This window comes from Panulirus ornatus, chromosome 73 (genome assembly GCF_036320965.1).
Source record: "Panulirus ornatus isolate Po-2019 chromosome 73, ASM3632096v1, whole genome shotgun sequence".
NCBI lineage: Eukaryota > Metazoa > Arthropoda > Malacostraca > Decapoda > Palinuridae > Panulirus > Panulirus ornatus.
The window spans coordinates 4442392-4469560 of NC_092296.1; the positions used below are offsets into that span (position 1 = coordinate 4442392).

The 27169-nt window shown below is 41.3% G+C and overlaps 1 long non-coding RNA gene across 3 annotated transcripts; it reads left to right on the plus strand.

Annotated features, from left to right (window-relative positions):
* On the plus strand, window positions 1–25034 carry LOC139748207 (uncharacterized). Of its 3 annotated transcripts, none has more exons than XR_011712612.1 (4): window positions 1–195; window positions 550–740; window positions 5224–10675; window positions 22172–25034. It is a non-coding gene; the product is annotated as an uncharacterized lncRNA (long non-coding RNA). The 3 variants fall into 3 exon arrangements; XR_011712613.1 differs by lacking the exon at window positions 22172–25034 and having other exon boundaries at window positions 19–195; window positions 5224–5406; window positions 10408–14419; XR_011712611.1 differs by lacking the exon at window positions 22172–25034 and having other exon boundaries at window positions 28–195; window positions 5224–14419.
* Window positions 25035–27169: the final 2135 nt, after the last annotated feature.

The following is a 27169-nucleotide window of genomic DNA, read 5'->3' on the forward strand; positions in this document are numbered from 1 at the left end:
GAAGGTGACACGTGATTGGTCGAGACGCGAGGTACATACCTCCGCCTGGTGGTCTCTCATTGGTCACTGGGGATTAAATGGACGACACCTTCTCTGCCAAGTGATACAAACATGTAGGAAAAGAGTTGCCTGAATATTGTGAAATATCTCGTATTCCAAGTTGTAACGAAGTGATTTGACGTGACGTACATAAAGGTGAGTTACTGAATGTCATGGATGGGTAGAGAAAGTTGATGGGATATTGAGAGTATGGTGTTAATAGAGTAAACAAGTGCTGAGGCAGAGATTGTCAACAGAGAATGCTCCCCATTAGCCCAAGCCATTTCCTACGTAAAGATTTTATATAATTTTTCCTTCTGAGAGGTTCATTGGATTAAAATCTGTATATAAGTTGATTTGCTTATCGGTAAACTGTTACCCCCCCATTTTACCTTGTACAAGCGCTTCTGCCCTATTTGTTGTTTCATTTTATTATTTAGCCATTTTAGGGTCATTAATGCTAGTTCTATATTGCGTATATGGATTATTCAATTCTTGTTCCATTTTCAGTGTTACCAGGAACCTTTCTACGGAAATCATCATGGTGTTATTGGTCTCAACTGCCTCGCCCACACTTAACCTGAGGCCACCGCTAAGCTGATCCGAGTCACCTGCCCAACCTGACCCCACACTGCTTGCACTGCTTGGTCCGTCCGACCTCACTCCATGTTCATTGGTGCCACCCAGTCAACACGAGCAAGGTATCTATGTAGCCCTGCAAAGTTGGCTTTATGAAAGTTGAGAATGAACATTTTGTTCTTCCTATTCTCATCATTATATTGAATTTTATTTGTTTGTGGTCCCTATTATCTGACTGTCCTCCCATCAACTTCATGTATAAGATTGTTTGCATTTGTCTGTAACAAATCTAAAATGTTATCACCCCTGGGTTTTGAGCCTTGCAAGACACTAAATGGTACATTGCTGTTTATGGTTACTTTATGCACATATTACCTTTACGTACACATATCGACTTAAATTTACAAGTCCATGTGTATTTATACGTGAGAATTGCTTTTTAAGTGGTTGCCACGGAAATAAGTACTGATGATGATAAAGACAACACTTTAGCAGCCAACCAATTGCCAAAATAATAGCAAGGGAGTTCAGAATCGGTAAGCAAACATTGGGACTTAATTTGTCAAGGTATTAGTTGGCAGGGAACCAATGACTAGGTGGTATATCAGTAGGATTAATGACATCTGTTTAGTGAGCCAACACTTAAGAGGTTGTCAAGTTGCACTCCTCTGTCTAGGTAGTTTTTTTTTTTTTTTTTTACCTTAAGATATGGACTACTGGCATGCTATCCACAAACATACAATCTGGCCGTGTCTAATGTAAAACTTGACTACACTTAACTCATGCATCTCATTCTACATAACTAGGTTTTCGTACAGTGAGCACTATGCACTAGCCCTGCCTTTTGGCAAAATGGTAGGAGCAGTAGACAAAAGTAGTAGGTAGGAACATTTAGGTTGGATTATTAGGTAGAAACATTAGGTAGGAGCATTAAATAGTAGTCATCATTGGGAACATTAGATAGGTGCCTCTACAAACACTGTGCTAGACTTGCCCTCTGCCAGTGGCCTGTTAAGGGTGAGGCATGAAGGCCAAGAGGTGTCACTGGAGTGACTTAGTTATGAAACAGTTGTTAGAGATATACATAGATAGTTACATCCAAAACTCTTTTACCGGCCTACTAATTAATATTTATTTATCATACTTTGGCACTGTCTCCTGCATTAGCAAGGTATTGCAAGGAAACAGTCAAAAGAATGGCACAACCCACCCACATAAACATATATATACATACACACCCTCACACACACATACATAACAATACATTTCAACATATACATACATATACATACACAGACATATACACATGTACATATTCATACTTGATGCCTTCATCCACTCCTGTCGCCACCCTGCCACCCATGATATGGCACCCCCCCTCTCCCCCGCGCATGCACGAGATAACACTAGGAAAAGACAACAAAGGCCACATTGGTTCACACTCAGGCTGTAGCTATCATGTTTAATGCACTGAAACCACAGCTCCCTTTCCACATCCAGGCCCCACAAAATTTTCTATGTTTTACCCCTAACGCTTCACATGCCCTTGTTCAATCCATTGACAGCATGTCGACCCCGGTATACCACATCATTCCTATTCACTTCATTCCTTGCATGCTTTTCACCCTCCTACCAATTAATTATTTTTTTTATTATACTTTGTTGCTGTCTCCCGCGTTAGCGAGGTAGCGCAAGGAAACAGATGAAAGAATGGCCCAACCCACCCACATACACATGTATGTACATACGCGTCCACATGCAGCTCATATACATATCTATACATCTCAATGTATACATATATATATATATATATATATACACATGTACATAATTCATACTGTCTGCCCTTATTCATTCCCATCACCACCCTGCCACACATGAAATGAAAACCCCCTCCCCCGCCTGTGCACAAGGTAGCGCTAGGAAAAGGCAACAAAGGCCACATTTGTTCACACTCAGCCTCTAGCTGTCATGTATAATGAATGCACTGAAACCACAGCTGCCTTCCCACATCCAGACCCCACAAAACTTTCCATTGTTTACCCCAGACGCTTCACATGCCCTGGTTCAATCCATTGACAGCACGTCGACCCAGTATACCACATCATTCCAATTCACTCCACTCCTTGCACGTCTTTCACCCTCCTGCATGTTCAGGCCCCGATCACTCAAAATCTTTTTCACTCCATCTTTCCACCTCCAATCTGGTCCCCCACTTCTCCTTGTTCCCTCCACCTCTGACACATGTATCCTCTTTGTCAATCTTTCCTCACTCATTCTCTCCATGTGACCAAACTATTTCAAAACACCCTTTTCTGCTCTCTCAACCACACTCTTTTTATTATCACTCATCTCTCTTACCCTTTCATTACTTAATCAAACCACCTCACACCACATATTGTCCTCAAACATCTCATTTCCAGCACATCCAACCTCCTCCACACAACTCTATCTATAGCCCACGCCTCGCAACCATATAACATTGTTGGAACCACTATTCCTTCAAACATACCCATTTTTGCTTTCCAAGATAACGTTCTCGACTTCAATACATTTTTCAACGGTCTCCCAGAACTTTTGCCACCTCCCCCACCCAATGACTCACTTCCGCTTCCATGGTTCCATGTGCTGCCAAATCCTCTCCCAGATATCTAAAACACTTCATTTCCTCCAGTTTTTCTCCATTCAAACTTACCTCCCAATTGACTTGTCCCTCAACCCTACTGTACCTAATAACCTTGCTCTTATTCACATTTACTCTCACCTTTCTTCTTTCGCACACTTTACCAAACTCAGTCACCAGCCTCTGCAGTTTCTCACACGAATCTGCCACCAGCGCTGTATCATCAGCAAACAACAACTGACTCATTTCCCAAGCTTTCTCATCCACAACAGATTGCATACTTACCCCTCTTCCCAAAACTCTATTATAATTCTTTCTTTCTTTCTTTCATACTATTTGCCATTTCCCGCATCAGCGAGGTAGCATTAAGAACAGAGGACTGGGCCTTTGAGGGAATATCCTCACCTGGCCCCCTTCTCTGTTCCTTCTTTTGGAAAATTAAAAAAAAAATGAGAAGGGAGGATTTCCAGCCCCCCGCTCCCTTCCCTTTTAGTCGCCTTCTACGACATGCAGGGAATACATGGGAAGTATCATGAAAAAATACCCTGGAATAAATGAGAAAGATAAAAAGCCAATGAAAGATAAACCATTTATTCCTCAAAGACTGAGCTCCCATTATCATTCCCAATTTATGCTCCACCCACTAATACCTCTGTTTGAATTGGGTAGCTTTTTCATGGTGGTCCCAAACCACACTTCATTATAGTAGTAGTATAATTGTGAGTGACATGTGGCTATTGATTTTAGATTTCTAAATCTCCAGAAATCCATGCAACATCTTCAATGCTTTAAAAAGGGAATAATTCGTCTTACAGTGAAGTAAAAAGTGTTACTGTAAAGGCATTCCTGTTGACACCAAGGCTACTTTGCTTTTATACTGTAGTCAAGAGTCTGCTCTTTAAACTTAAAAGCCTTAATCAGGCTTCCTTAGTCTTCCAAGCTTTGCTTTCCACTAAACTTCTTTTCATGGTACCTTCAAGAATGTAGACAGTATTTAAACTCAGTATTAACAAGAAAGGCTAACATTTAGAAGCAAATGCACCGTGAACATTTATTTATATAAATAATTTTATGCCAAAAGTCAAGATAAATATGGAAATGTAGCAGTTACTGAGTTTCATCAACATTATTTGAAATGATAATCAATTTAGTTTTTGTTGACCTTTGAAATCTTAGAAGACTTTAAACTGTCATCATAAGTTCACCATCAGGAATGTGGAAAGACACCTGTTGTGCCAAATTTCATGAACAATGAAAAGTAATGCTTTCCCCCCCCAAAAAAAAAGTCATACATGTAACACCTTAAGAATTATCAAAAGAGTTATTTCACAAAATTGACATACACACAGTGTGATGCATTTAAATACCTTTGTGCCAAATTACATTAACACTGGCTAAAACAAGGGCCAGTGGTGGCCTGAAAAATTAAATTGTGTTGTTTTAGTGACCTCTGACCTCTGACCTCTTCCGAACAAGTGAAATGGTTTACATCATGAATTTACTTTGTGCATTGCAGTGAATTCGCAGAAAGGTATGCATATATTGTTTGGTCTAAACTGACTTGAGACTGTTATGAGCAGGCCAAAATGTGAATTTTTTTATTTATATAAAAAAAACTATTATAATTACACTGTATATATTTTTATGTACATCCACTGTATGTACATTTTAAATCAAACCCATTGAGTCTGTTCAGTACATTTTTCTTAATATGACAAATATCATTTGGAGTTTGGTTTGTTTTGTTCAAAATATTCTCTTGGCTAATTTAGGATTAGATAAAGATTTTGGAAGTATGTCTGGATCTGTTCTAGTTCTAGGTAGTAATTGGCAGGGCCTGCAGAATCTGAGACTTAGTGGTGGTATGACTATGAAGTAAAATTTAACTATCGAACCAAATATCTTGAATTTGCTTCTGTAAAAGATACCACTTAGTACAAATAAGAATGTTCTTATTGAAAAGTGTTACATCTTTATTTTAGGTAATTTTAAGGAGACTGTGAAACATTTTTTCACAAGGAAGTGGAGCTGAAGGGCGAAAGAGATGAAATATAGAGGCAGAGGAAGCCAAAAAAATCGGCCAAGTTCTTCATGCCCTTCTTTGAAATGCCTGGATCAAGTAGTTTGACAAGTTTCATGGAGACACCTGCACCTGCTACAAAATTGTTGGTATCTGAAGATGGATTGAGTACTATTGTGCCACAAGCTGAAGGGGAAGTAAAGTCAGATATAAATGAGTATGATGAGGTTAAGAGTGAGGGTGCCAGAGAAAATGTTAACATGACAGGAAGGGAAGACCACATAATGGAGTTGGTGATGATGAATGATTTTTTTTTTTTATTTAGTATACTTAATTACGGGAGACAGTGACTAGGTATATTATTTTATCATACTTTGTCGCTGTCTCCCGTGTTAGCGAGGTAGCGCAAGAAAACAGATGAAAGAATTGGGCCATTCTTTCGTCTGTTTCCTTGTGCTACCTCACTAACGCAGGAGGCGGCGACAAAGTATAGTAAAACAATATACCTAGTTACTGTCTCCCGCATTAGCAAGGTAGTGCAAGGAAACAGACAAAAGAATGGCCCAACCCACCCACATACACATGTATATACATAAATGCTCATGCTCATATACATACCTATGCATTTCAACATTTACATACATGTACATACACAGACATATACATTTATGCACATGTACATATTCATACTTGCTGCCTTCATCCATTCCTGTCGCCACCCCGCCACACATGAAATGGCATCCCAATCCCCACACGTGTATGAGGTAGCGCTAGGAAAAGACAACAAAGTCTCTAGCTGTCATGTGTAATACACTGAAACCATAGCTCCCTTTCTACATCTAGGCCCCAGAAAACTTTCCATGGTTTACCCCAGACACTTCACATTCCTTGGTTCAATCCATTGACAGCACTTCAGCCCTGGTATACCACATCGTTCCAGTTCACCCTATTCCTTGCACACCTTTCACTCTCCTGTATGTTCAGGCCCCGATTGCTTAAAATCTTTTTCACTCCATCCTTCCATCTTCAATTTGGTCTCCCACTTCTCGTTCCCTCCACCCCTGACACATATCCTCTTTGTCAATCTTTTCTCACTCCTGTGACCAAACTATTTCAATACACCCACTTCTGCTCTCTCAACCACACTTTTTATTACAGCACATCTCTTTTACCCTTTCATTGCTTACTCAATCAAACCACCTCACACCACATATTGTCCTCGAACATTTCATTTCCAACACATCCACCCTCCTCTGCACAACCCTCTCTATAGCCCATGCCTCCCAACCATATAACATTGTTGGAACCATTATTACTTCAAACATACCCATTTTCGCTCTCTTGAGATAACATTCTCGCCTTCTATGCATTCTTCAACACTCACAGAGCCTTTGCTCCCTCCCCACCCTGTGACTCACTTCCGCTTCCATGGTTCCATCTGCTGCTAAATCCACTCCCACATATCTAAAGCACTTCACTTCCTCCAGTTTTTCTCCATTCAAACTTACCTCCCAAATTATTTGTCCCTTAACCCTACTGAACCTAATAACCTCTTATTCACATTTACTATCAGCTTTCTTTCACACACTTTACCAAACTCAGTCAGCAACTTCTGCAGTTTCTCACTTGAATCAGCCACCAGCACTGTATCATCAGCGAACAACAACTGACTCACTTCCCAAGCCCTCTCATCCATAGCAGACTGCATACTTGCCCCTCTCTCCAAAACTTGCATTCACCTCACTAACAGCCCCATCCATAAACAAATTAAACAACCATGGATACATCACACATCCCTGCTGCAAACCAACATTCACTGGGAACCAATCAGGACTCTCTTCCTACTCATACACATGCCTTACATCCTTGATAAAAGCTTTTCACTGCTTCTAGTGACTTACCTCCTACATTATATACTCTTAATACCTTCCACACAGCATCTCTATCAACCATATCATATGCCCTCTCCAGATCCGTAAATGCTTCATACAAGTCCATCTGTTTTTCTAAGTATTTCTAAGCTTTTCTAAGTATTTCTCACATACATTCTTCAAAGCAAACACCTGATCAATACATCCTCTACCACTTCTGAAACCACACTGTTCTTCCCCAATCTGTTGCTCTGTACATGCCTTTACCCTCTCAGTCAATACCCTCCCATATAATTTCCCAGGAATACTCAATAAACTTTTTTTTTTTTTTTTTTTGCTTTGTCGCTGTCTCCCGCGTTTGTGAGGAAGCGCAAGGAAACAGACGAAAGAAATGGCCCAACCCACCCCCATACACATGCCTTGATTCAATCCACTGACAGCACGTCAACCCCGGTATACCACATCGCTCCAATTCACTCTATTCTTTGCCCTCCTTTCACCCTCCTGCATGTTCAGGCCCCGATCACACAAAATCTTTTTCACTCCATCTTTCCACCTCCAATTTGGTCTCCCTCTTCTCCTCGTTCCCTCCACCTCTGACACATATATCCTCTTGGTCAATCTTTCCTCACTCATTCTCTCCATGTGACCAAACCATTTCAAAACACCCTCTTCTGCTCTCTCAACCACGCTCTTTTTATTTCCACACATCTCTCTTACCCTTACGTTACTTACTCGATCAAACCACCTCACACCACACATTGTCCTTAAACATCTCATTTCCAGCACATCCATCCTCCTGCGCACAACTCTATCCATAGTCCACGCCTCGCAACCATACAACTTGTGCCTCTTTAATTTAAACGCTCACCTTCATCCCCTTTGCCTTTGTACAACAGAGAAGAGGTAGTAAAAGCTTTGCGGAAGATGAAAGCTGGCAAGGCAGCAGGTTTGGATGGTATTGCAGTGAAATTTATTAAAAAAAGGGGGTGACTGTATTATTGACTGGTTGGTAAGGTTATTTAATGTATGTATGACTCATGGTGAGGTGCCTGAGGATTGGCGGAATGCGTGCATAGTGCCACTGTACAAAGGCAAAGGGGATAAGAGTGAGTGCTCAAATTACAGAGGTATAAGTTTGTTGAGTATTCCTGGTAAATTATATGGGAGGGTATTGATTGAGAGGGTGAAGGCATGTACAGAGCATCAGATTGGGGAAGAGCAGTGTGGTTTCAGAAGTGGTAGAGGATGTGTGGATCAGGTGTTTGCTTTGAAGAATGTATGTGAGAAATACTTAGAAAAGCAAATGGATTTGTATGTAGCATTTATGGATCTGGAGAAGGCTATGATAGAGTTGATAGAGATGCTCTGTGGAAGGTATTAAGAATATATGGTGTGGGAGGCAAGTTGTTAGAAGCAGTGAAATGTTTTTATCGAGGATGTAAGGCATGTGTACGTGTAGGAAGAGAGGAAAGTGATTGGTTCTCAGTGAATGTAGGTTTGCGGCAGGGGTGTGTGATGTCTCCATGGTTGTTTAATTTGTATATGGATGGGGTTGTTAGGGAGGTGAATGCAAGAGGTTTGGAAAGAGTGGCAAGTATGCAGTCTGCTGTGGATGAGAGAGCTTGGGAAGTGAGTCAGTTGATGTTCGCTGATGATACAGCACTGGTGGCTGATTCATGTGAGAAACTGCAGAAGCTGGTGACTGAGTTTGGTAAAGTGTGTGAAAGAAGAAAGCTGAGAGTAAATGTGAATGAGAGCAAGGTTATTAGGTACAGTAGGGTTGAGGGTCAAGTCAATTGGGAGGTAAATTTGAATGGAGAAAAACTGGAGGAAGTGAAGTGTTTTAGATATCTGGGAGTGGATTTGGCAGCAGATGGAACCATGGAAGCAGAAGTGAATCATAGGGTGGGGGAGGGGGCGATAATTCTGGGAGCATTGAAGAATGTGTGAAAGTTGAGAACATTATCTCGGAAAGCAAAAATGGGTATGTTTGAAGGAATAGTGGTTCCTACAATGTTTTATGGTTGGAAGGTGTAGGCTATGGATAGAGTTGTGTGCAGGAGGGTGGATGTGCTGGAAATGAGATGTTTGAGGACAATATGTGGTGTGAGGTGTTTGATCGAGTAAGTAATAGCAGGGTAAGAGAGATGTGTGGTAATAAAAAGAGTGTGGTTGAGAGAGCAGAAGAGGGTGTTTTGAAATGGTTTGGGCACATGGAGAGAATGAGTGAGGAAAGATTGACCAAGAGGATATATGTGTCAGAGGTGGAGGGAATGAGAAGTGGGAGACCAAATTGGAGGTGGAAGGATGGAGTGAAAAAGATTTTGAGTGATCGGGGCCTGAATATGCAGGAGGGTGAAAGGCGTGCAAGGAATAGAGTAAATTGGAACGATGTGGTATACCGGGGTCGACGTGCTGTCAATGGATTGAACCAGGGCATGTGAAACGTCTGGGGTAAACCATGGAAAGTTCTGTGGGGCCTGGATGTGGAAAGGGAGCTGTTTTTTCAGTGCATTATTACATGACAGCTAGAGACTGAGTGTATACGCATGTGGCCTTTGTTGTCTTTTCCTAGCGTGACCTCACACACATGATGGGGAGGGGGTTGTTATTTTGTGTGGCGAGGTAGGGATGGGAATGAATAATGGCAGACAGTATGAATTATGTACATGTGTATATATGTATATGTCTGTGTGTGTGTATATATATATATACGTTGAGATGTATGGGTATGTATATTTGCGTGTGTGGACTTGTATGTATATACATGTGTATGTGGGTGGGTTGGGCTATTCTTTCGTCTGTTTCCTTGCGCTACCTCGCTAACCTGGGAGACAGCGACAAAGCAAAATAAAAAGCAAATAAATGTTTACAAGCTGTAGATCTCTCCCAATAAAATGGCCTCTTAAATAAGACATGATTCAACACTGTTGGGTAAATCTATAATGTTAATCTGTACACATCTCAGTTATTTCAAATACTTATGTATAAAACTGAGGCCAATATATTTGCCTAAGATTTGTTAAGTAGAGGGAGATCAGTGTATTAAGAGTAAATTGTATTTTTATTTTCAGGAGAGCACATGCTTATTTTTGCTGTTGTAAATATGTTTTTTATAACTTTTTACCACTGTTTGGTATTTGACCAAATCTATAAGAAAGAAAAGGGTTATATGTATATAATTTTGGCCATCAGCTGTCAGGAGATGTTAGCCAGATAAGGGAATCTGTGTCTAACCCAAATTTCTCTGTTAACAGAAGATATTATTTCAGAGTTATCTGTTTTAATGGGCCTACAGGCTGATTATACACCCTTTAATGTAAGGGGTGGAGAAAGTACGTAACAGGGGACCTGTCTGGAATGTGAATATGTGAAACCTACAGTCCAGGAAGGATGATGTGAAACCAACTGTCCAGGATGTGAAACCTTGTGTACTTGGAGCTGAAACCAAGTGTATGTAATTCAAGTTGCATCAAAGTGTTGTGAGGTAGTACTCTACTGTGCTCTATTGAGATATACGGAAGAGATTTCTTTAAACAAGTAAGTGTTCATACTTGTAAATATCATTTGTTTAAACATGGTAGATAACGTTAGGAAGTTTAGTGAAACCCAGTGTAATAAAGATGAACTGAACCAAGTGGCAGCTAATTAGGAACTTTCTCTGAGAGGGGCGGGAAGAATGGTAAACAGAGAAGAGGTAGTGAAAGCTTTGCAGAAGATGAAAGCCAGCAAGATGGTGGGTTTGGATGGTATTGCTGTGGAATATATTAAAAAAAGGGGTGACTGTGTTGTTGACTGGTTGGTGAGGGTATTCAATGTACCTGAAGTACCTTAGGATTGGCGGAATGCATGCATAGTGCTATTGTACAAAGGCAAAGGGGATAAGGGTGAGTGTTCAAATTCCAGAGGTATAAGTTTGTTGAGTATTCTTGGGAAATTATATGGGAGGGTATTGGTTGAGAGGGTGAAGGCATGTGCAGAGCATCAGATTGGGGAAGAGCAGTGTGGTTTCAGAAGTGGTAGAGGATGTGTGGATCAGGTGTCTGCTTTGAAGAATGTATGTGAGAAATACTTAGAAAAACAAATGAATTTGTATGTAGCATTTATGGATCTGGAGAAGGCATATGATAAGAGTTGATACAGTTGCTCTGTGGAAGGTATTAAGAGTATATAGTGTGGGAGGCAAGTTGGTAGAAGCAGTGAAAAGTTTTTATCGAGGATGTAAGGCATGTGTATGAGTAGGAAGAGAGGAAAGTGAACGGTTCCCAGTGAATGTAGGTATGCGGCAGGGGTGTGTGATGTCTCCATGGTTGTTTAATTTGTTTATGGATGGGGTTGTTAGGGGAATGAATGCGAGTTTTGGAGAGAGGGGCAAGTATGCATTCTGTTGTGGATGAGAGGGCTTGGGATGTGAGTCGGTTGTTGTTCGCTGATGATACAGCGCTGGTGGCTGATTCGGGTGAGAAACTGCAGAAGCTGGTGACTGAGTTTGGTAAAGTGTGTGAAAGAAGAAAGCTGAGAGTAAATGTGAATAAGAGCAAGGTTATTAGGTACAGTAGGGTTGAGGGTCAAGTCAATTGGGAGGTAAGTTTGAATGGAGAAAAACTGGAGGAAGTGAAGTGTTTTAGATGTCTGGGAGTGGATTTGGCATGGGATGGAACCATAGAAGTGGAAGTGAGTCAAAGGGTGGGGAGGGGGCGAAGGTTCTGGGAGTGTTGAAGAATGTTTGGAAGTCGAGAACATTATCTCGGAAAGCAAAAATGGGTATGTTTGAAGGAATAGTGGTTCCAACAATGCTATATGGTTGCAAGGCGTGGGCAATAGGTAGGGTTGTGCAGAGGAGGGTGGATGTGTTGGAAATGAGATGTTTGAGGACAATATGTGGTGTGAGATGGTTTGCTCAAATAAGTAATGAAAGGGTAAGAGAGGTGTTGAAAGGGTAAGAGAGAGGTGTGGTAATAAAAAGAAAAGTTTGGTTGAGAGAGCAGAAGAGGGTGTATTGAAATGGTTTGGTCACATGGATATCTATGTCAAAGGTGGAGGGAACGAGGAGAAGTGGGAGACCAGATTGGAGATGGAAGGATGGAGTGAAAAAATTTTGAGCGATCGGGGCCTGAACATGCAGGAGGTTGAAAGGCGTGCAAGGAATAGAATGAATTGGAATGATGTGGTATACCAGGATCAATGTGCTGTCAATGGATTGAACCAGGGCATGTTAAGCATCTGGGGTAAACCATGGAAAGTTCTGTAGGGCTGGATGTGGAAAGGGAGCTGTGGTGTCGGTGCATTATACATAACAGCAAAGACTGAGTGTGAGTGAATGTGGACTTTGTTTTTTCCTAGCGCTATCTCACGCGCATGCGGGGGGAGGGGGGTGTCATTTCATGTGTGGCGGGTTGGCGACTGGGATGAATAAAGGCAGCAAATATGAATCATGTACATGTGTATATATGTCTGTGTATGTATATATATGGATATGTTGAAATGTATAGGTATGTATATGTGCATGTGTGGACATGTTTGTATATTCATGTGTATGTGGGTGGGCATTGGGCTATTCTTTTGTCTATTTGTTTGCACTAACTCGTTAACGCGGGAGACAGCAACAAAGTATAATAGATAAAGAAAATATACATATAACACAAAAGATGTCAAGTGCTTATCACCCACAGAGGCAAGGAGATGTGGAGAGATTCCATCAGACTGAAAAATACTTTGAGGATGTATTGTGAGGACTTTTCATTAGACTGGGATAAGGGCCTGCCTTTAGTATTGTTTGCTATTAGAGATTCAGTACACGAGTTTACAGGTTTTAGTCCATTTGAGGTAGTGTATGGACATGAAATAAGAGGTCCACTGAGTATGTTGAAAGAGAAATGGTTAGCGAAGCATGATTCTCCTGGATTATTGAAGTATGTGTCAAATTTTAAAAGCAGATTGTGTAGGGCTAGAGAGATTGCTGAAAAAATTTGAAAGTGTCAAGAAGATATTAAGGTATGATGTGACAAAAAATCTAGAAGCAGAGAGTTCAAACTAGGTGATCGAGTGTTTGCATTATTGCCTCAGACAGGAAATCCTCTTAGAGCAAGATTTTATGGTCCCTGGGTTATTGAGAAAAGAGTGGATGATTTGAACTACATTGTGAATAGTCCAGAAAGATGCAAGCCAAGCCAGTTGTGTCACATAAACGTGATAAAACCTATCATGTTAAAAATTGTGCAAAGGATGATGAGGTTACAAATGTGTATTGTGCTTGTGTCATGTCTGATGATGCAGAGGAAGTGAATGAAAGTGAGAATATAATGTTGGAGATGTGAAGGCAAGCTGTTAAAAAATTCAGATGTGTAAGATAATTTGAAAAAAGTTTGATCATTTAGAAACTGAAAGATGAGATGAGATTGTACAAATAATGAATGAGTTTAGGTGTTTGTTTCTGATGTTCCAAGGAGAATTGATGTATTACAGCATGATGTTGATATTGACAGTGCAACACCTGTCAAGTAGCACCCATGTAGAGTGAATCCTAAGATGAGAGATAATGAGAAAAGAAGTTCAATATATGCTTGACAATGATCTGATTGAAAAAGTAATAGTTCTTGGAGTTCACTTATGTGTTGATTACTAAACCTGATGTTATTTCCTATAGATTTTGTCCTGGTTTCAGAAAGGTAAACAAGATCACTAAAGCTGACTTGTATCCTACTCCAAGAGTGGATCAGATAGGAGATGCTAATTTTGTAACTAAGTTATTCTTATTGAAAGGGTACTGGGAAGTACCTTTGACTGAAAGAGCAAACGAAATTTCTGCATTTGTAACTATGGATGGTTTGTACTGGTATAAAGTGTTGCCCTTTGGTATGAATAAAAGTGGTAGTACTTTCCATAGATTAGTAAATCAAGTTTTGTGTTATGTTAAAGATTGTTTATAGAGATGATATAGTGTTGTATTAAAAAACTTAGGAAGAACATTTTTATTTAATGAGGGAAGTGGTTAATAGCTTGGGCTAAGCAAATCTAACTGTAAACCTTGTAAAGAGTGAATTCACCAGAGCAACTGTTGAATATATAGGTTATGTTGTTTGTCAGGGATGCTAAGGTGGAAAGTATAGTAAAATTTCCAGCACCCACAAAGAAGAAAGAAGTATTGAGATTTCTGGGTATGGCTGGATATTATTGTAGGTTTTGTAAAAATTTTTCAACCATGCTAAACCAACTTATTGTCAAAGAAAGTCAAATTTGTATGGAGTTATCAATGTGATGATGTTTTTAAGAAACTGAAGCAGATACTTGTATGTAAACCCTTACTTTCTACTTCAAAATATGATAGACCATTTACATTGTATGTAGATACTCAAGATTTTGGAGATGGTGGAGTTTTGATGCAGGAGAAAGATGATATTGATTTTACAATTTACTTTTTCAAGAGGTTTCTGTCATATCAGAAAAACTACAGTACTACTGAAAAGGAAACTTTGGCCTTGATTTTATGTTTGAATCATCTTGATGTTTATTTGAGAGGAGCAGGTTGGCCAATCCAAGTGTTTAAGGATCACAATCCCCTTATATTTTTGCATATGATAAAAAATGTAAACCAATGTTTAACAAGTTGGAGTCTTTTGTTACAAGATTATAATTTAATTATTAAGCATGTAAGAGGAAATGAGAATGTAGCTGATGTATTGTCTTGTATACCAGTTAGTCATGAGTCAACTTGTGGCTGACTCATGCCTCCTTTGGGAGATGGATGTTAGTTATCTCTCCTCTTTACCAATAATTGTTTTAGTTATTCATTATATCTTAATCAGTTTTCTTTAAGGAATGATATGTTTAGTTTTCTAAGTTACAATATCCAGGGTGCATTATATTCTTTTGAAAAATCTTATTGTATGTTATGAAATTTTATTTACTAGATTGTAAATAGATTAGTGAAAAGTTTTTGCCAAGGATGTAAGACATGTGTACGAGTAGGAAGAGAGGAAAGTGATTGGTTCCCAGTGAATGTCGGTTTGCAGCAAGGGTGCATAATGTCTCTATGGTTGTTTAATTTGTTTATGGGTGGGGTGGTTAGGGAGGTGAATGCAACAGTTTTGGAGAAAAGGGCAAGTATGCTGTCTGTTGTGGATGAAAGAAGAAAGTTAAGAGTAAATGTGAATAAGAGCAAGGTTATTAGGTTCAGTAGAGTTGAGGGACAGGTTGATTGGGAGGTAAGTTTGAATGGAGAAAAACTGGAGGAAGTGAAGTACTTTAGATACCTGTAAGTGGCCTTAGCAGCAAATGGAACCATGGAAGTGGAAGCGAGATGCAGGGTGGGGGAGGGGGCAAAGGTTCTGGGAGCGTTGAGAATGTGTGGAAGGCAAGAATGTTACCTTGGAGAGCAAAATTGGGTATATTTGAAGGAACAGTGGTTCGAACAATGTTATATGGTTGTGAGGCATGAGCTATAGATAAGGTTGTGCGGAAGGGGGTGGATGTGTTAGAAATGAAATGTTTCAGGACAGTGTGGTCTGAGGTGGTTTGCTCGAGTAAGTAATGAAAGGATATGTGAGATGTGTGGTAATAAGAGTGTGGTTGAGAGATCAGAAGAGGGTATGTTGAAATGGTTTGGACACAAGGAGAGAGTGAGTAAGGAAAGATTGACAAAGAGGATATATGTGTCATAGGTGGAGGGAAGAAGGAGAAACGGGAGACCAAATTGGAGGTGGAAGGATGGAGTGAAAAAGATTTTGAGATATCAGGGCCTGATCATACAGGAGGGTGAAAGGTGTACAAGGAATAGATTGGAACGACGTGGTATACCGGGGTTGACATGCTTTCAATGGATTGAACCAGGGCATGTGAAGCGTCTGGGGTAAACCATGGAAAATTCAGTGGCCTTTCAACCTCCTATATGTTCAGGCCCTGATTGCTCAAAATCTTTTCACTCCATCCTTCCACCTCCAGTTTGGTCTTTGTCAATCTTTGCTCACTCATTCTCTCCATGTGACCAAACCATTTCAATACATCCTCTAATGCTCTCTCAACCACACTCTTTTTATTAACACACATCTCTCTTACCCTTTCATTACTTACTCAATCAAGCCACCTCACACCACATATTGCCCTCAAACATCTCATTTCCAACACATCCACCCTCCTCCATACAACCCTATCTATAGCCCATGCCTCCCAAGCATATTACATTGTTAGAACCACTATTCCTTCAAACATACCCATTTTTGCTGTCCAAGATAATGTTCTTGCCTTCCACACATTCTTCAACACTCACAGAACCTTCACCCCCTTCCCTACCCTGTGGCTCACTTCCACTTCCATGGTTCCATCCACTGCTAAATCTACTCCCAGATATCTAAAACACTTCACTTCCTCCAGTTTTTCTCCAAACAAATTTACCTCCCAGTTTATTTGCCCCTCAATCCAATTGAACCTAATAACCTTGCTCTTGTTCACATTTACTCTCAGCTTACTTCTTTCACACACTTTACCAAACACAGGCAGCAACTTCAGTTTCTCACCCAAATCAGACACCAACGCTGTATCATCAGTGAACAACTGACTCACTTTCCAAGCCCTCTCATCCACAACCGACTGCATACTTGCCCCTTTCTACAAAAAACTTGCATTCACCTCCATGACCACCCCATCCAAAAACAAATAAAACAACCATGAACAAATAAAACAACCATGGAGACATCACACACCCCTGCCACACACCGACATTCACTGGGAACCAATTACTTTACTCTCTTCCTACTCGTACACATGCCTTAAATCCTTGATAAAAACTTTTCACTTCTGCTAGCGATATACCTCCCACACCATATACTCTTATACTCTTAATACCTTCCACAGTACATCTCTATCAACTCTTTCATATTCCTTCTCTGGATCCATAGATGCTACATTCAAATCCATCTGTTTTTCTTAAGTATTTCTCACATTCATTTTTCAAAGTAAACACCTGATCCATGCATCCTCTACCACACTGCTCTTCCCCAATCTGATGCTCTGTACGTGCCTTTACCCTCTCAGTCAATACCCTCCCATATAATTGCCCAGGAATACTCAACAAACTTATACCTCTTTAATTTGAACACTCACCCTTATCCCCTTTGCCTTTTGTACATTGGCACTAGCAAACATTCTGCCAATCATCAGGCACGTCACCTTGAGCCATACATACATTGAATATCTTCACCAACCAGTCAACAACATAGTCACTGACTTTTTTAATGAATTCCACTGAAATACCTTCCAAACCTCCTGCCTTCCCTGCTTTCATCTTTTGCAAAGCTTTCACTACCTCTTCTGTGTTTACCAAACCATTATCCCTGACCGTCTCACTTTGCCCACCATCTTGACCAAAACACCATATATCTGCCACTCTATAATCAAACACATTCAACAAACCTTCAAAATACTCAGTCCATCTCCTCCTCTCTTGACCACTGCTTGTTATTACCTTATTAGCCCCCTTCACTGATGCTTCCATTTGTTCTCTTGTCTTACGCGCTTTATTTACCTCCTTCCAAAACATCTTTTTTTTTTTATACTTTGTCGCTGTCTCCCGCGTTTGCGAGGTAGCGCAAGGAAACAGACGAAAGAAATGGCCCAACCCCCCCCATACACATGTATATACATACGTCCACACACACAAATATACATACCTACACAGCTTTCCATGGTTTACCCCAGACGCTTCACATGCCTTGATTCAATCCACTGACAGCACGTCAACCCCGGTATACCACATCGCTCCAATTCACTCTATTCCTTGCCCTCCTTTCACCCTCCTGCATGTTCAGGCCCCGATCACACAAAATCTTTTTCACTCCATCTTTCCACCTCCAATTTGGTCTCCCTCTTCTCCTCGTTCCCTCCACCTCCGACACATATATCCTCTTGGTTAATCTTTCCTCACTCATTCTCTCCATGTGCCCAAACCACTTCAAAACACCCTCTTCTGCTCTCTCAACCACACTCTTTTTATTTCCACACATCTCTCTTACCCTTACGTTACTCACTCGATCAAACCACACATTGTCCTCAAACATCTCATTTCCAGCACATCCATCCTCCTGCGCACAACTCTATCCATAGCCCACGCCTCGCAACCATACAACATTGTTGGAACCACTATTCCTTCAAACATACCCATTTTTGCTTTCCGAGATAATGTTCTCGACTTCCACACATTCTTCAAGGCCCCCAGAATTTTCGCCCCCTCCCCCACCCTATGATCCACTTCTGCTTCCATGGTTCCATCCGCTGCCAGATCCACTCCCAGATATCTAAAACACTTCACTTCCTCCAGTTTTTCTCCATTCAAACTCACCTCCCAATTGACTTGACCCTCAACCCTACTGTACCTAATAACCTTGCTCTTATTCACATTTACTCTTAACTTTCTTCTTCCACACACTTTACCAAACTCAGTCACCAGCTTCTGCAGTTTCTCGCATGAATCAGCCACCAGCGCTGTATCATCAGCGAACAACAACTGACTCACTTCCCAAGCTCTCTCATCTCCAACAGACTTCATACTTGCCCCTCTTTCCAAAACTCTTGCATTTACCCCCCTAACAACCCCATCCATAAACAAATTAAACAACCATGGAGACATCACACACCCCTGCCGCAAACCTACATTCACTGAGAACCACTTACTTTCCTCTCTTCCTACACGTACACATGCGTTACATCCTCGATAAAAACTTTTCACTGCTTCTAACAACTTTCCTCCCACACCATATATTCTTAATACCTTCCACAGAGCATCTCTATCAACTCTATCATATGCCTTCTCCAGATCCATAAATGCTACATACAAATCCATTTGCTTTTCTAAGTATTTCTCACATACATTCTTCAAAGCAAACACCTGATCCACACATCCTCTACCACTTCTGAAACCACACTGCTCTTCCCCAATCTGATGCTCTGTACATGCCTTCACCCTCTCAATCAATACCCTCCCATATAATTTACCAGGAATACTCAACAAACTTATACCTCTGTAATTTGAGCACTCACTCTTATCCCCTTTGCCTTTGTACAATGGCACTATGCACGCATTCCGCCAATCCTCAGGCACCTCACCATGAGTCATACATACATTAAATAACCTTACCAACCAGTCAACAATACAGTCACCCCCTTTTTTAATAAATTCTACTGCAATACCATCCAAACCTGCTGCCTTGCCGGCTTTCATCTTCCGCAAAGCTTTCACTACCTCTTCTCTGTTTACCAAATCATTTTCCCTAACCCTCTCGCTTTGCACACCACCTCGACCAAAACACCCTATATCTGCCACTCTATCATCAAACACATTCAACAAACCTTCAAAATACTCACTCCATCTCCTTCTCACATCACCACTACTTGTTATCACCTCCCCATTTGCGCCCTTCACTGAAGTTCCCATTTGCTCCCTTGTCTTACGCACTTTATTTACCTCCTTCCAGAACATCTTTTTATTCTCCCTAAAATTTAATGATACTCTCTCACCCCAACTCTCATTTGCCCTTTTTTTCACCTCTTGCACCTTTCTCTTGACCTCCTGTCTCTTTCTTTTATACATCTCCCACTCAATTGCATTTTTTCCCTGCAAAAATCGTCCAAATGCCTCTCTCTTCTCTTTCACTAATACTCTTACTTTTTCATCCCACCACTCACTACCCTTTCTAATCAACCCACCTCCCACTCTTCTCATGCCACAAGCATCTTTTGCGCAATCCATCACTGATTCCCTAAATACATCCCATTCCTCCCCCACTCCCTTTGCTTCCATTGTTCTCACCTTTTTCCATTCTGTACTCAGTCTCTCCTGGTACTTCCTCACACAGGTCTCCTTCTCAAGCTCACTTACTCTCGCCACCCTCTTCACCCCAACATTCACTCTTCTTTTCTGAAAACCCATACAAATCTTCACCTTAGCCTCCACAAGATAATGATCAGACATCCCTCCAGTTGCACCTCTCAGCACATTAACATCCAAAAGTCTCTCTTTCGCACGCCTGTCAATTAACACGTAATCCAATAACGCTCTCTGGCCATCTCTCCTACTTACATAAGTATACTTATGTATATCTCGCTTTTTAAACCAGGTATTCCCAATCATCAGTCCTTTTTCAGCACATAAATCTACAAGCTCTTCACCATTTCCATTTACAACACTGAACACCCCATGTATACCAATTATTCCCTCAACTGCCACATTACTCACCTTTGCATTCAAATCACCCATCACTATAACCCGGTCTCGTGCATCAAAACCACTAACACACTCATTCAGCTGCTCCCAAAACACTTGCCTCTCTTGATCTTTCTTCTCATGCCCAGGTGCATATGCACCAATAATCACCCACCTCTCTCCATCAACTTTCAGTTTTACCCATATTAATCGAGAATTTACTTTCTTACACTCTATCACATACTCCCACAACTCCTGTTTCAGGAGTATTGCTACTCCTTCCCTTGCTCTTGTCCTCTCACTAACCCCTGACTTTACTCCCCAGACATTCCCAAACCACTCTTCCCCTTTACCCTTGAGCTTCGTTTCACTCAGAGCCAAAACATCCAGGTTCCTTTCCTCAAACATACTACCTATCTCTCCTTTTTTCACATCTTGGTTACATCCACACACATTTAGGCACCCCACTCTGAGCCTTCGAGGAGGATGAGCACTCCCCGCGTGACTCCTTCTTCTGTTTCCCATTTTAGAAAGTTAATACAAGGAGGGGAGGATTTCTGGCCCCCCCTCTCCCGTCCCCTCTAGTCGCTTTCTACGACACGCGAGGAATACGTGGGAAGTATTCTTTCACCCCTATCCCCAGGGATAATATACATATATATATACATATACACATACACACACATACACATACATACGCACATATACACACACACACACATACATATATATACATATGAAAAATGTAAGAAACAATTTAGAAAACTGAAACTTCTAGCTTGAAATGAATGAAAAAAATGAATGTCACATAATGGTTCAACCTCTGGCTATGGAAAAAAGGAAATGTATAATTTATTTACACAAACGTCAATAGCAGTTCTCATCAATTTAACCACTGTATCAATAAGCTTCAATGTCTTTTTATTTTTTATTTTTTTTTATTTATTACACTTTGTCGCTGTCTCCCGTGTTAGCGAGGTAGCGCAAGGAAACAGACGAAAGAATGGCCCTTTTTATTCTCTCTTAAAATTTAATGAAACTCTCTACGCCAACTCTCATTTGCCCTCTTTTTCACGTCTTTCACCTTCCTCTTGACCTCCTGCATCTTTCTTTTATATATCTCCCAGTCATTTGCACTTCTTCCCAGCAAAAATCATCCAAACGCCTCTCTCTTCTCTTTAACAATCTTACTTCTTCATCCCACCACTCACTACCCTTTCAAATCTGCCCACCTCCCACCTTTTTCATGCCACAGGCATCTCTTGTGTAAGCCATCACTGCTTCCCTAAATACATCCCATTCCTTCCCCACTCCCCTTAAATCATTTGCTCTCGCCTTTTTCCATTCTGCACTCAGTCTCTCCTGTTACTTCCTCAGACACGTCTCCTTTCCAAGCTCGCTCACTCTCACCACTCTCTTCACCCCAACATTCTCTCTTCTGAAAACCTCTACAAATCTTCACCTTCGCCTTCACAAGATGATCAGGCATCCCTGCAGTTTCCCCTCTCAGCACATTAAAATCCAGAATTAACACGTAATCCAATAATGATTTCTAGCCATCTCCTACTTGCATACATATACTTAAGTATATCTCTCTTTTTAAACCAGGTATTCCCAATCATCAGTCCTTTTTTCAGCACATAAATCTCCAAGCTCTTCACCATTTCCATTTACAACACTGAACACCCTATGTACACCAATTATACCCTCAACTGCCACATTACCCACTTTTACATTCAAATCACCCATCCCTGTAACGCAGTCTAGTGCATCAAAACTGCTAACACACTCACTCAGCTGCTCCCAAAACACTTGCCTCTCATGATCTTTCTTCTCATGACCAGGTGCATAGGTGGTGGGATTCATCATGGTACTACCAAAGCCACCACTGGACTGATTCCCACCTGGGCTGTTGTTAGGTAAGTGCATGGAAGGAGCTGCATAACAAACTGAGTAAGTCTTAAAGTTGAGATGGGCAGTTATCCCGAAGTGAAATTTAATGGCATGTGCATAGGCACCATTAAGAAGAGAGAGGCATTTGGACGATTTTTGCAGGGGAAAAATGCAAATGAGTGGGATATATATAAAAGAAAGAGGCAAGAGGTCAAGAGAAATGTGCAAGAGGTGAAAAAGAGGGCAAATGAGAGTTGGGGTGAGAGAGTATCATTAAATTTTAGGGAGAATAAAAAGATGTTTTAGAAGGAGGTAAATAAAGTGCATAAGACAATAGAGCAAATGGGAACTTCAGTGAAGGGGGCTAATGGGGAGGTGATAACAAGTAGTGGTGATGTGAGAAGGAGATGGAGTGAGTATTTTGAAGGTTTGTTGAATGTGTTTGATGATAGAGTGGCAGATATAGGGTGTTTTGGTCGAGGTGGTGTGCAAAGTGAGAGGGTTAGGGAAAATGATTTGGTAAACAGAGAAGAGGTTGTAAAAGCTTTGCAGAAGATGAAAGCCGGCAAGGCAGCAGGTTTGGATGATATTGCAGTGGAATTTATTAAAAAAGGGGGTGACTGTATTGTTGACTGGTTGGTAAGGTTATTTAATGTATGTATGACTCATGGTGAGGTGCCTGAGGATTGGCGGAATGCTTGCATAGTGGCAATGTACAAAGGCAAAGGGGATAAGAGTGAGTGCTCAGATTACAGAGGTATAAGTTTGTTGAGTATTCCTGGTAAATTATATGGGATGGTATTGATTGAGAGGGTGAAGGCATGTACAGAACATCAAATTGGGGAAGAGCAGTGTGGTTTCAGAAGTGGTAGAGGATGTGTGGATCAGGTGTTTGCTTTGAAGAATGTATGTGAGAAATACTTAGAAAAACAAATGGATTTGTATATAGTATTTATAGATCTGGAGAAGGCATATGATAGAGTTGATAGAGATGCTCTGTGGAAGGTATTAAGAGTATATGGTGGGAGGCAAGTTGGTAGAAGCAGTGAAAAGTTTTTATCAAGGATGTAAGGCATGTGTACGTTTAGGAAGAGAGGAAAGTGATTGGTTCTCAGTGAATGTAGGTTTGCGGCAGGGGTGTGTAATGTTTCCATGGTTGTTTAATTCGTTTATGGATGGGGTTGTTAGGGAGGTGAATGCAAGAGTTTTGGAAAGAGGGGCAAGTATGCAGTCTGTTGTGGGTGAGAGAGCTTGGGAAGTGAGTCAGTTGTTGTTCGATGATGATACATCGCTGGTGGCTGATTCATGTGAGAAACTGCAGAAGCTGGTGACTGAGTTTGGTAAAGTGTGTGAAAGAAGAAAGTTAAGAGTAAATGTGAATAAGAGCAAGGTTATTAGGTACAGTAGGGTTGAGGGTCAAGTCAATTGGGAGGTAAGTTTGAATGGAGAAAAACTGGAGGAAGTAAAGTGTTTTAGATATCTGGGAGTGGATCTGGCAGCGGATGGAACCATGGAAGCAGAAGTGAATCATAGAGTGATGAGGGGGCGAAAATTCTGGGAGTGTTGAAGAATGTTTGGAAGTCGAGAACATTATCTCGGAAAGCAAAAGTGGGTATGTTTGAAGGAATAGTGGTTCCAACAATGTTGTTTGGTTGTGAGGCGTGGGCTATGGATAGAGTTGTGTGCAGGAGGGTGGATGTGCTGGAAATGAGATGTTTGAGGACAGTATGTGGTGTGAGGTGGTTTGATTGAGTACGTAATGTAAGGGTAAGAGAGATGTGTGGAAATAAAAAGAGAATGGTTGAGAGAGCAGAAGAGGGTGTTTTGAAATGGTTTGGTCACATGGAGAGAATAAGTGAGGAAAGATTGACCAAGAGGATATACGTGTCAGAGGTGGAGGGAACGAGGAGAAGTGGGAGACCAGATTGGAGGTGGAAAGATGGAGTGAAAAAGATTTTGAGTGATCGGGTCCTGAACATGCAGGAGGGTGAAAGGCGTGCAAGGAATAGAGTGAATTGGAACGATGTGGCATACTGGGGTCGACGTGCTGTCAATGGATGAACCAGGGCGTGTGAAGCGTCTGGGGTAAAGCATGGAAAGTTCTGTAGGGCCTGGATGTGGAAAGGGAGCTGTGGTTTCGGTGCATTATTACATGACACTTAGAGACTGAGTGTGAACGAATGGGGCCCTTGTTGTCTTTTCCTAGCGCTACCTCGCACACAGGAGGGGGGAGGGGGGATGTTATTCCATGTGTGACGAGGTGGCGATGGGAATGAATAAAGGCAGACAGTATGAATTATGTACATGTGTATATATGTATATGTGTGTGTGTGTGTATATATATGTGTACATTGAGATGTATAGGTATGTATATTTGCGTGGGTGGACGTGTATGTATATACATATGTATGTGGGTGGGTTGGGCCATTTCTTTTGTCTGTTTCCTTGCGGTACCTCGCTAACGCGTGAGACAGTGAAAAAGCAAAATGAATAATAAATAAATGAAAATAAATAAATATTATTTATTTTTATTTTTTTTATTATACTTTGTCGCTGTCTCCCGCGTTTGCGAGGTAGCGCAAGGAAACAGACGAAAGAAATGGCCCAACCCCCCCCCATACACATGTATATACATACGTCCACACACGCAAATATACATACCTACACAGCTTTCCATGGTTTACCCCAGACGCTTCACATCCCTTGATTCAATCCACTGACAGCACGTCAACCCCGGTATACCACATCGCTCCAATTCACTCTATTCCTTGCCCTCCTTTCACCCTCCTGCATGTTCAGGCCCCGATCACACAAAATCTTTTTCACTCCATCTTTCCACCTCCAATTTGGTCTCCCTCTTCTCCTCGTTCCCTCCACCTCCGACACATATATCCTCTTGGTCAATCTTTCCTCACTCATTCTCTCCATGTGCCCAAACCACTTCAAAACACCCTCTTCTGCTCTCTCAACCACGCTCTTTTTATTTCCACACATCTCTCTTACCCTTACGTTACTCACTCGATCAAACCACCTCACACCACACATTGTCCTCAAACATCTCATTTCCAGCACATCCATCCTCCTGCGCACAACTCTATCCATAGCCCACGCCTCGCAACCATACAACATTGTTGGAACCACTATTCCTTCAAACATACCCATTTTTGCTTTCCGAGATAATGTTCTCGACTTCCACACATTCTTCAAGGCCCCCAGAATTTTCGCCCCCTCCCCCACCCTATGATCCACTTCCGCTTCCATGGTTCCATCCGCTGCCAGATCCACTCCCAGATATCTAAAACACTTCACTTCCTCCAGTTTTTCTCCATTCAAACTCACCTCCCAATTGACTTGACCCTCAACCCTACTGTACCTAATAACCTTGCTCTTATTCACATTTACTCTTAACTTTCTTCTTCCACACACTTTACCAAACTCAGTCACCAGCTTCTGCAGTTTCTCACATGAATCAGCACCAGCGCTGTATCATCAGCGAACAACAACTGACTCACTTCCCAAGCTCTCTCATCCCCAACAGACTTCATACTTGCCCCTCTTTCCAAAACTCTTGCATTTACCTCACTAACAACCCCATCCATAAACAAATTAAACAACCATGGAGACATCACACACCCCTGCCGCAAACCTACATTCACTGAGAACCAATCACTTTCCTCTCTTCCTACACGTACACATGCGTTACATCCTCGATAAAAACTTTTCACTGCTTCTAACAACTTTCCTCCCACACCATATATTCTTAATACCTTCCACAGAGCATCTCTATCAACTCTATCATATGCCTTCTCCAGATCCATAAATGCTACATACAAATCCATTTGCTTTTCTAAGTATTTCTCACATACATTCTTCAAAGCAAACACCTGATCCACACATCCTCTACCACTTCTGAAACCACACTGCTCTTCCCCAATCTGATGCTCTGTACATGCCTTCACCCTCTCAATCAATCAATATATATATATATATATATATATATATATATATATATATATATATATATATATATATATATATATATATATATACATACATGAGGGGGGAGGGGGATGGTATTCCATGTGTGGCGGAGTGGCGATGGGAATGAATAAAGGCAGACTGTGAATTGTGTGCATGGGTATATATGTATATGTCTGTGTGTGTATATATATGTGTACATTGAGAAGTATAGGTATGTATATTTGCGTGTGTGGACGTGTATGTATATACATTGTGTAGGGGGGTGGGTTGGGCCCTCTGGGTCATTGCCAAACACAAAGTCCACGCCTGAGACAGGCAACTTATCTGCGATTCCCACCACAGCATGGCCCGTAAAGACTTTTATACCCTCGCATCGACTATTGGAGCTTTCTTGAACCTCCACGGCTCTTCTAACAAGACTCTTTCAGACTCCGCGTCACCAAGCCATCAAGCATCAGGGATTGCAGTGAACCAGAGTCCCGTAATACATTGACTTCGTCGTACCCCACATCTAATATATCCCCAGACAGAAAAGCGTTGTTCCCACGAAACGGATCCTCATCTACAGAGTGATTACCACTCTCGCGACCCCCTACTATCCTAAGAGCAGGGTTTAGGCTCACTTGCATAACTGGGTGGCCCTCAAGTTGAAAAAAGACACGCTGTTCTACCCTTGATGGTCTCTGGATTCCTTCACCCGAGCCCAGCACCTTCACCTGGTGCCCAACTATGCCACAATTTAAACATAACTAGACCATCTTACTCCTAGGAGCCTCCGTCAAGGGAGCAGGTTCAGTTGGGGTTACGTTATTACTGGATTTTCCTTTGCCATCGAAACCCTTCGAACGTCTCCTTAAGTTTGCGAGCCATGGCGCACTGATCTGCTAGGACCCCAACCCTGCCGACAGACTTCACTTCTCTCAATTAAATAAGAATTTCATTGGTTACACTGTTCTTACATTCGAGCA